The sequence below is a fragment of the Antechinus flavipes genome, chromosome 3 (assembly GCF_016432865.1).
Source record: "Antechinus flavipes isolate AdamAnt ecotype Samford, QLD, Australia chromosome 3, AdamAnt_v2, whole genome shotgun sequence".
NCBI classification, from domain to species: Eukaryota; Metazoa; Chordata; class Mammalia; order Dasyuromorphia; family Dasyuridae; genus Antechinus; species Antechinus flavipes.
Window position 1 is genome coordinate 381,388,700 of NC_067400.1, and position 12,260 is coordinate 381,400,959.

Below are 12,260 nucleotides of genomic sequence, written 5' to 3' on the forward strand. Positions count from 1 at the left end.
GATTTGAAGTATTTGAAGGTGAATCAAGTTAAGAAGTCAGAAACATCACATAACTGAAACAACTAAATAATAAAATGAAGTAGAAAGCCAGCCCCAGAGCTTGGAAGACATGTATTTAATAAACAAAATAACTTAGATGTTTTATAGAAAGTAAATATTGGTCTACTGTTATTGCTGAGATTTGGTGAAATGATTTCAATACGGGCCCTGGAAGCTGTGTTTTATTTAGAAGGAACACTATATATAAAAATAAACACATACACATATAAATATATGACTATATCTTAAGAAGATATGCTTAATTGAATAAGTTCAGGAATTAAAAGGGGAATATGATGGAGAACATTTGAATAAAGATAAATGGAGAAAGAAACAGAAATAATATTTTCATGAGAATATTCTACTGATTATCTGGAAAGGAGAAAATTTATGAAGAATATGGGAAAAAGAACATAGACTTGTCTTATATAGTTGTGACAGGAGACTTCAACTCCCTAGGAATTTGTGGGAGCACTGTCCCTAAAAAGAAGAGGCACTGATAAATTCTTGATTTGTTATAATTATAATTAATTTCACAAGACTAGTCAGAAAAGTCAGTGATTGTTACTGGCAAGTATATATAATAAAGGAAGTAGGTCAGAATAGAGATGGAGACTGATGGTCCTTTCAGCTTCACTTAGTCATTTATTCTTGACTCTACATTCATTTACATGACAACATAGGAAGCATTATGGAAGCTGAAGAAAGCCTTATTTTTGTACTCTTCTTATAGCACTTGAGTTTTACTGATAAAGTTCTTGAAAATTTTTTTTTCACTTGAATGTGAATTTCACAAAAATTTTATCCATGGATACATGTTTACAATCAAGGATTTAATGGTAGTTAAAAGGAATGGTCTAATCTTGAATCAGAGTGTTCTCTGGAGCTATTGACTCTGAGTCCCTTCCAAGAAAAAAATAAACAAAAGAATAATCTTTTTCTTAGCCCAAAAGAGTCTGATAGCTTTTTGTGAATTGTCTTTTTGGGGGTGATAACTCTAGCCCTTGGCTAATCACTATAAGAGAATGAGTGTGTTCTTGTTAGGGGAAAACTAGCTAGTCATGCCAGACCTGATTCTGGCTAGCTTGGTATCTCAAGTTTGAGTTTGGGATAAAATGATGCATTTGTACATTTAATAAGAGGAGGCTTATTTAACCATAACAAAGGAGGGGCATTAATAAAGATATAGGATTGATTTGGTTGAGCACAGCTTCCCTTTGCTAAGGGTACTAATGCATCAATTAAATACTAATGTAGAAATTCTGAAAATCAAAAAAAAGAAATTAAGAAAACTAAAAGCAAAAATTTTAAAAATGGACAATAAAACTAAAAACTATTTTAAATCAACAAAACAAGCCATTAAGGAAAAAATAACAGCAACAAATTACAGTATTAAAAAAAAGAATTATTAATAAATAAAGGAAACAAAATAAATTATTAGAAAACATTGCCTTAATGAAATTGACAATCTATATGAACTGGATAAATATTTACAAAATTATAAAGTTCCTAAGTTAGTGGAACATATTAAGTATTTAAATAATTCATTCTATAAAAAGGGACCTGGATAAGTCATAAATAAACCAGCAAAGCATAAAACATCTGGATAAGATAGAGTAATTGATCCATGAGATACTCAATATTCAAACAAGCTCAATACTTTTTTCTTTCTATTTAAATTCTTCTTTGTGACCCATTCTCTAAGTTTAGAGATTGTTTTGCTTCTGATTAATCCCTCCCTGAAATTATTTCTTCTTTTTTTTTTCTTCCTCTTCTCATTCCCTCTGTTTCCCTTTTTTACTTAAATGTATGTCTACATTCAAATCTATATATGGATTCAACTTTCCTTTGACCAAGCTATGTAAAACTATGTAAAAGGTTCAGGTTTCTCTTATTCCCTCCATTCCTTTCTCCTTGTTTGCATAGTCTTCTATTATAGTACTTTGTTTAAGAAAGATATTTCCTTTTTTCTTTTAAGATCATTAAAACACAAGAATCACTTTCAGGCACTATCTTTTTTCACTCCTTCTGGGAACTCTGATGAAATTAGGGTTTTGAGGGGACACATTTATAATATTTTATTAGTATGTAAATATTTCATTTTTGTCTGGAGCTTTATTGTCCACTTACATTTATCTTTTAGAGTTTATGTGTTTCTTGACTTGTGTTTGTATTTCAAAGTTTTTACTTAGCTTCAGTTTTTTCATTGGAATTCTCATAAATCCTCTATTTCATCAAAGACCCACTTATATTCAGATTTTCTGGTTGCAAACTTATATGTTGCCATTTGGGAATACTGTACTCCTAGATCTCTACTTCTTTATTGCATTAATGGCCAAGTCTTATGTGGTGATCATTGTGAGCTCTTGCACTAGATCTCTTTCTTCCTGGTTATTTGGGGGATTTTTTTAAACCTGGATTTTATTTATAATATTCCTGAGAGTTTTAATTTGGGAGTCTTTCTTTCCTTCTCTCCTTCCTTCTCTCTCTCTTTCCTTCTCTCCTTTTTTTTCTTCCTCTTTTTCTTTTTCTCTTTCTTTCTCTCTTTTTCTCTTGCAATTAGGGTTAAATGATTTGCCCAGGGGCACATAGTAAGTATTAAGTGTCTGAGGCTGGATTTGAACTCAGATCCTCCTGACTCCAAGGCTGGTGCTCTATACACTGTGACATCTTGTTGCTCCCTCAAAGTTTCTTTCAGGAAGTGACTAGTAGATTCTATTTTCAATTTGTCCTCTTGTTCTGATAGAGCTAGACAGTTTTCTTTCATGATTTTTAAAAATGTGATGTCTAGGCTTTCTCTTTTGCTTTAAGAGGTGGCTTTCATGCTTTCCACTTATTCCTTGAACATTTTTTGAGATCATTTGTTTTTGATAAGAAATAGCTTACATTTTTTTCTACTTCTTTATCTTTGGACTTTGTTTTAATATTTTTTTTGTTTGCTCATGGAGTTATTAACTTTTTTGATCCATTTCAAAGAGTTTGGTGCTTGCATAAGCTTTTATATCTCTTGTTTGAAATTATTTTTTGTTTTCTAATTCTTTCCTCCCAAACTATAAATTCTTTTCTAATTCTTTCTTCTACTATATATTTTGCTTATAAACTCACTTAAAATTTTCTTTGGCTTATTTCTTTCCAGAAATTCTGATTGAACTTGTGTCTAAGCTATGTTTTTTAGCCTTCCCCATACTATCTTTACATACCACAACTAAAAGTGATCTCTTTCTTGGTAGATTTTCTTAAAGAACTTTATCTATTATCTTCTTTGTCCTATTTTGTAATCTCTTCCTTCCTTAATGGAATATTTTCATTTAGAAATCTTGGTATCCCTGAGTACTATCCATAGATACAATGTATCACACATTCAAGTTGCTTAACAATATCAAATAAAAATGTCATGAGAAGACATACCTAAAATTAGAGTGCTGTAATAATATATTGTCTCATTTTATTTTCACAAACTCCTATAATATAGTGGCAATGTGTTTGAGGCAAGATTTGAACTCAGCTGTTCCTTAGTTCAGGTTCAGTGTTCTATTCACCATACAACCTTGCTACTCCATTAGTTATCCTCCCATTCTTAGAGACTAGCAACTATCTTAGCAGGGACTTAGGGAATGGGACCAACAGAAGGGAGGAATTGGAGATAACAGTAATAATAATAATACTAACAAGATACATTAATATTATCATGGGAAGCTTCAAAATGCATTCTTGGTCTACTTCACTATTTGCTCAGGACACTCTTCTTATATTGACTCAGTGCTTCTCAAAATTATCCTCATACCACATTTGGCAAATATTCTGTAAGTTGCTGAGCCATTGGATGAAGATATACGATACAGAAAAGCAGAAAAAGTTATTATTAAAAGAAAGGCTCATAAATAATACCTAGCATTTAGATAATATTTTAAGAGCCAAGAGATGTACCTTTTATCTCATTTGGTCTTCCCAACAACCTTCAGATGAGGAAACTGATTGAAAAGAGGTTAAGTACACAGTTACACATTTGCCTAAGACAATTTGAACTTAGGTCTTTCTGATTTTAAGACCAGCACCATATCCTCTGTACTACCCTAGGACCTTTATAATATTTCTAGAAATATAGAATAGTAGTTATTGAAGAAACTTTAGAGAGCACTTAGTCCAATCCTTTATTCTACTATTGAGGAAACTAAGACTCAGAAAGGAAGCATGGCTAATGAATGACACAATAGCTATTGCAAGATAGATTTATAAGTCATTTTATGACTTGCTCTAAGCATGCCTTTCCTCAATGGCCATTAAAATATATGTCAAAGATTTCTTGTTTCTATGTAGATATTTCTATATCTTACTATTACCATGTTGATAATCACTTTACAAAAGCCATTTATTCCCAAATCCAGAAGTCCAGTGGATGTGTGCTTTGGAAAGTTTAATTTTGAACTTAAATATGAATGATTAACTATAGAAATATCTAAGGAAGGGAAATTGCAAGTGAGTGACCAGTGAATATTTTGTGGATAGATTTTTTTATTGTTTTATTTTTTTTGTTTATACATGCACATTAATTTTTTTAATTTTTAAAAGTAAAAATATACATTTCAGAACAAAAAGGAAAAACCATGAAAGAATAAAAAACAAAAGAAAAAGAAAAAAGTGAACATAGCATGTGCTGTTTTACATTCAGTCATCATAGTTCTCTCTCTGGATGCAGACAGATTTTTCTGTACAAAGTTTATTGGGATTGCCTTTGATCATTGAAGTACTGAGAAGAACCAAATCTGAATTTCAAAGTTGGTCATCACACAATCTTGCTGTTACAGTGTACAATGTATTCCTGGTTCTACTTGTTTTGTTCAGCATCAGTTCATGTAAATCTTTCCAGGACTTTCTAAAATCAGCTTGTTCATCATTTTATGGAACAGTAATATTCCATTACTTTCATATACCATAAATTATTCAGCCATTTCCTAATTGATGGGCATCACTCATTTTCTATTTCTTTGGGTGGATAGATTTAGAAAAAAATTTTCCTTTTCATTCATCTGAAGGTAAGAGACATGAATACTATTGGGTAAAAAGAAACTGGGCTAGGATTTAAGACACCTAACCTTGAAACTTGCTCTGCTATTATCTAAAGGAATGATCTTGGATAAATCCCTTTACTCCTCTGGACCCTAATTTCCTCATCTTTAAAATTGAGAGTATTGGAATAGATGATCCTTTCCAACTTTAACTATCAAATAAATCTCCTACTTTTAGTATTGGGAAGGGAAATTATGCAAAATTGGATCAAATTTTGATTCATAGATGTAGAAGTATATTCAAATAATAGGAAGAAATATACTTAATAACTTAATAAGAATGGCACTAGTTGGCACAGTAGATAGAGCACCAGACTTGGAATCAGGAAGTCTCATGACCTCATGACTTCAAATCTGTTCTCAGATACTCACTGTGTGATCCTGGGCAAGTCACCTAACTCTGTTTGCCTCAATTTCCTGATCTGTAAAATCAGCTGAAGGAAAAGGCAAATCATTCCAACATCTTTTCACTAAAACCACAAAAGGGATCGCAAAGGGTTGGACATAACAAAAATGACTGAACAACAACAACACTTAATAAGAACAGGACATGGTCTGAATGAGGTCTAGTGGAAAGAACTTTGAGTTTGGAATAAGGAAATTTGTGTTCTAATTCTGGTTTTGCTATTTACTATTCACATGACTTTTAGAAAAATAAAATCCCTTTTCTGGGTTTCAAAAGAGTCATACTGTCATACTTTTCCATAATTAGAATACACTGCACATCACTAGCTATGGTTGTTCTGAATATAAAATAATAGTACTTAAAACTGCAAGGAATTTAGAGATCATCTTAAGACTAGGGCTTCTTAACCTGCGATCTGTAAATTTGTTTTTTAAAAATATTTTTTATGATTGTATTCAATATGATTGGCATCCTTTGGAATTTTATGTATTCTACCTTAGTCATTTAAGAATGTGATTCTGAGAACGTCTATAGGCTTTACTGGACTACTAAAAGGGTCCACACACCCACAAAATATAGGAACTTCTGATACAGGTCAATACTTTCATTATACAAATAAGAAAACTGAGAGCTAGAAAGGTAAAGTGACAATTACAGTAATTGACATTTATACTTTAGTGTTTTAATGTACAATATAATGAAATTTATCCTTGAAAACACTTTATGTTTAGAAAGCATTTAATACATTTTATTCTCATTGTTAAAAGAATTCTGGAATTGAGGTCCTGCAGTTGCCATGTCTACTTAATAGTTCACAGAACTGCTCACAGTCACATAGCTATCAAACAGTAGAATTAAGATTCAATACAGATTCAGTGTCTACAAATCACATATTCAACAAGGGCTTATGAAACATCAGGAAAATATAATTGTTTTCTTTTTTGTTTCAAACAATAGTGACAACAGTGTAATAATGCCACTGGCTCATGTTGAGGCTAATACAATTAAAAGATCAAAGATAATTTATCTTAAAATAGAAGAAAATTCTGTTTATCCTAGAGAGAAATGAGCTAGAAAGGACCTTAAAACTTGAAGGATCCTCATTTAATAGGATAAAAGCCTGAGATACATAGACTTCAATGATGTGACTTTATTAAGATCACATAAGTCATAAGCATTAGAGCTGGAGTTTCAATTCAGTCCCTATACTCCTAGCTTAGCAACACCAAATGTCTGTGATATATAAACTCATTTAATATGGTTTTTGGATCATATATAGAACCATTCTGAGGGAGATCAAAGATTTAGTGTAATTTTTAGTCTAACCTAGTTAATCTAACTTTTCTTTATGCAGAGAAGGAAACTGATGTGGAGAGTAGTTAAGCAAAGGTGAAATTTGAACTCATATCTGTGACTCCAAGTTTAGGATCTCTAAAATTTCTTCTAATGCTAACATTCTATGATACCTAAACTAATTTGAAACTCCAAGAGGGGTTGAGGTCACATACAAATTCACTGGGAAATCAAAGCAGAGAAGGATTACTTCCTCAATACTAGAGCTAAATAAGGGGTATTGTTCCAAAGGGGCCCTAGACATAGTTTGGGGCATTTAAAAATGTTGGTAATTGCTCTAGTTAGGATGCTCCAGACCAGGGCCTTTTCCACCCTTGGGGAAATGGGTGTCCCTAGATACTTTAGTGTTATCATTACGCTGCAAATTATATCACCGAAAAAGTTAGTGACAGAGACAGAGCTAGAATCCTGCTCTGTGGATTTCTGCTTGTCATTTTAATTCATTACAACATATCTTTGTGAGGTTTTGACATGAGCGGTAGTATGCCTATAGAGCAGGGCTGGACTTCATATTAAGAGAGACCTGCCTGGGTTGGGAGTCTGCTTCTGATATTTACTTGTTTTATAAACCTGGGTAAGTCCTTTACTGTCTCTAAAACTCATTTTCCTTATTTGTAAAATGGGGATAATAATAATTAAACCCTCTTCCTGTTAGAGTTGCAATGATTTGTAAAAATGGTTTGGAAATTTTAAAGTACTATATAAATGTCAGCTATTATTCTTTGACCTCAAGCTAAACTGGGATATCTTATGGCAGTCAATGCTGGGGAACTGCCTCCAGCTTGTCTTCCCGATTTTATCACTTCTAAACCTCACCACCTGTTTTCTAGCAGGCACTGATTATAATATATGTTTTTGTGCCAAACTTAGTTCCTTTATGGGGCAAAGTGGCTTATTTTCTAGCACCTGATGTACAGCCACAGTCAACTATCTGGGTCCCTCTGGGTTCCCTGAAATGGACTAAAGGGCAAGACTATATAGATCTCACAGGGAATTCTGAGGTTAAATTCCATGACTGGTGAGTTTCTGACAATCCTTATAACATTTAAATAGAATTAAAGACCATGCTTTGTAAAGACTGGGGATGGGAATGAGGCAGATAACTGCTTTATAACTGCTTAATAATAATAGCTAATATTTGCATAGCATTTTACAAGTGGTATTTTATTGATTCTCACAACAATCATGTGGGGTAAATGCTTTTATGATGCCTATTTTACAGAGATAACTGAGACTGAGAAAAATGATTAGGTGATTTGTTCATGGCCACACAGCCTTATAAATGCCTGAAGGTGGATGCAAACTTAAATTCTTTTGACTCCGAGTTCATTACCTCCACTTATTTGCCAATATTTGACATTCTATTTTATGGAAAAAGTTTATTTTATGCCATTTGTTCCTAACTTGCAAGAATTAGGAGAAAGTAGTGGAAACTACAGAAAAACTGAATTCTGTCCCTTTATAAGTGAAACAAAATTAGAGTTATCCAAAAGTAAATTGGATACCTCAAGAGATAAAGAGCTCCCCATCATTGAAAGTATTCAAGACAATGAGAACCTTTTTTGGGAATTTCATAAATTACCTGATTAAAAAAATCAGGTAATTTATACAAGAAGAGATGCTTTGTAGCTGTGATAGTCTGTGATTCTGACTGTGAGATGTAGAATATGGAAAAAGTTTGATCCGGGAGGAACTGAGAGCAAATATAAAAGTAATTTCCAAAGAAATAATAGGAACTAGTAAGGGGTGATTGTTAATAATAATGATAGTAATCATTGTGACAGTAGGAATAATAGTTTACATTTGTATAATATTTTATAATTTAAAAAATTGTTTGCCATAAAACAGTACTCTAAACTATGTGGTGTATTATTAGCACCATTATACAGATGGGGAAAAGTGAGATTCAGAGAGGTAAATCAACTTGCTACAGTCATAGTCTCAATGAATGAGAAATACAGGAACTCAAAGCTAGGTCTTCTGACCAGTACCTTTTTCAGAACAAATCTAGCTCTTTGGGTTGATGAGAATTCAGGTCATTTTTAACCTGGAATATGGCATCTCCAGAACCCCTCAGAAAGTTGGAGATTAGGATTTGTAACAAGTACTTTCCAGATAAGCTTTTCTTCCAACTTGGGTTTATATTTCTCCCGTCTTTTATTTTTAATTTTTGTTCTCTTTCCTCTTTTTGTCTGATGCAGAATGTAGAGTAGGGGACTTGGCGTTAGGAAGATTAATAGCTGTGTGGTATAGGCAAATCCCTTAATCTCTGTGTCTGTCTCCTCATCTGTAAAATAGAGATAATAATGGTACCCACTTTACAGAGTTGTAGGGCTTAAGTGAGATAATGAATAAAATCAGATGACCACTTTTCAAACTTTAAAGGCTTATATAAATGCATATTTTCACTTTTGTATCATAATGATAATGTTATTAACATGAACACAACAGAAGTTATAGTAATAATTCATTCAACATTCAGCTGCTTCAGGCAATGAACATTGTTGATATTTTATAAGACATAGATTAAAATTAGAACCCTGACTTCAGGAAAAATAAGTAAGACTGGAAAACAAATAATTGGAATGGACAAAAGAATTTATTTTGAATGGTTTGCTATATTTTCTTTATTTATGCTATTTAAATATGCTTTTTTGCCTAGTTCTGCAGTGTAATGAGAAATCCCTACATAAACTTAAAAGATGTAATAGTATCTAAATTAAACATAGCTGGCAAGTCTGGCCTGCTGAGAAAAGGATAGGAAAAAAGGATCAAGTCTTATCATGAGAAGGATATTAGAACAGTGGCCACATAAATAATTTTATTCAAAGAGTTCTGCCCCACATCTACCCCCAATCTTCCTCCTAATCCTCTTCTTGCACATTCTCTCAGTGATTCCTGAAATCTCTTGAGAAGAGCTGTTGGGGAAGAGAAGGGCTAAATGGAGATGGATATGTGTTAAGAATCACCTTTGAAATTCCCATATTCTTACATATATGGTATGAAGAGTTCTGAATTTAGCACAGAGTCATTGGTTTAGAGACTACTAGATTTAGATTATCTGATCCACATCACATTATTAATAAATATTAAAGCTTTTGACTTTAGATCCAATTTTCATTGTATCATGGTACTTAGTATACTAAGCTAGCTAGTGTGACCTTTAGCAGAGTTTCTCTGAAACTAGGTTTCATCATCTGTAACATGGGTATAATAATACCTGAGCTACTTGCAGAAGGATTAGCAATTAGAAAAGCTCATGGCAAGTTTTCATTTGGATGCAATCCATATATGTTTTCCTATTCTTAGAAAAGATTAGAGACAAAAGGAACCTTATAAATATTTGTCTAATCCCTCATTTTAAGAGAAAAGAACAGAAGATCAGAGTTCTCTCTGTAATGTGACATATCACGAAACGGATAGATGGTAGATCAGGGTCTCAAACCCAGGTCTTCTGGGGCCAAGTGATTGGCTCTTTTCAATACATCTTGTCTTGAAAGGCAAACATTCCAAAGCAGGGGATAGCAAAGCAAATTGTTAGTAGTCCTTTGCATAGCAATATGGATGAATTAATTGCAACTTTTTTGGAAAGGAGGTTTGGATATGAGTTAGAGGAGATAGGAAAGATGGGAAGTTACCAGGAGCTGAGCTGAGGGTTGGGGGAGGAAAGAGTGGAGTTGCCAGCAAGGTAAAAAGCAAGCAAGCAACATTGCAAAGAGCTAAAGTAGAGGAGAAAGCATTTCAGGAAAATTTTGTCCAATTTAGTTCACCATTTTGCCAAGGTCTAGTCCTATGTGGTGTCTGATGGCAAGGCAAGAAGAAAGAGGTGGATATTATTTCAAACCAAGGATTGTTTCCACTTTTCCTTGGAGTTGATTTCAGGGACTACATCTCCTTCATCTTTGTGTACCATCCTCCTCGTAGTCCTTGTAGAAGTCTTGCACATAATAATATAACAAATGTGGAATTAAGTTTTAAGGTCTTGAGTTCTTCCTCTTTTTCTTGTTCTCCCTTTCTCATGTAAAGGCTGGGATCTTAATATACTTAAGAGCGTTGAGAACTGGAGGAGACCTTATTTTTTAATCTGGTACAATCTCCTCTTTTTATAGATGAGGAAACAAGTATAGTGAGTGTTGTAACTTGCCTAAGAATTCACAGGGAAGGACTCACAGAATTGGGTTTTGAAGGTAGTGTTTGACAAGACAAAGCCTATGCTGGTTCCCCTATGCCCCGACTCCCTTAGCCTAGCTGGAAAGTCTTCATAGATCCCCTCTGCAGCAAGAACACTGTGAACTGAATTCTAGGCATAGTTCTTCCACTTGTCCAATCCTAGCAGCACTGGAGGTGGTGAGGAAATTTATACAGATCTAACAGCTCTTTCTTTGCTTGGAATGTCTTCCCCATTCTTCTCTATTATATGTAAATGTAGAGAATGTGGGAGATGGAAAAAGAGAAGGCAGGAAAATCATGGAGGGGAGGAAAAGAAATGAAATGCCACAGAAGTCTATATTGTAATATGGTAGCCAGAAAAGCTAATTCAATTCTGCCTTATTATAAGAAGCTGACAGGAAGGAAGGTAGCTGCTAGTCCTGTTGTTTGTTGCCCTAATCAGAATACAGAAGGATTATTATTTGAGCTTTAGATGTTACCTCTTAGGAAAATTATTTGTAAACTGGAGTGAATCCAGAGAAGGACATCTTGGATAATAAAGGAACATAAATCCATTTTATGTGAAGCTCTGTTGAAAGAATTAAGGATACATACACAAGATCAAGGGCAGTTAGGTGGTATAATAGATAGAATGCTGGTCTAGAGTCAGGGAGATTCATCTTTGTGAGTTCAAATCTGGCCTCATACATCTAGTAGCTATGTGATGCTGAACAAGTCACTTAACCCTGTTTGCTTCATCTGTAAAATGAGCTGGAAAAAATAAATAAAAAAAGAAAAAAAAGTTCACTTCAGAGAAACTGAAAAAAAAAAAAATGAGCTGGAGAAGGAAATGGAAAACTACCCTAGCATTTTTACCAAGAATAGGGCCAAGAAGAGTTTAACACGATTAAAAAGACTGCACAATAATAAAGCAAGGAGATGATAATCTATAGTGGTGATGGTGATGGTGGTGGTGGTGGTGGTGTGTGTGTGAGTGATGATATCTTTAAATATCTGACAGATTGTCACCTGCAGGAAACCTGTGCTATTTCACTCTGAAGATGGAAGGAAGAAAGGAGCAAGAAATTAATGGAGGAGAAAGAGAGAAATGTAACAGGCAGAATTTGAAGTGCTAAATGGAAGTTTTGAAGAGGCAGTATTTTGGTTCTTTTCAGGAAAAATTTCCTAACAATTAGTTTTGTTTAAAAAGGGAAATGCTTTTTCTAGTATTCTGATATTCATTTCAT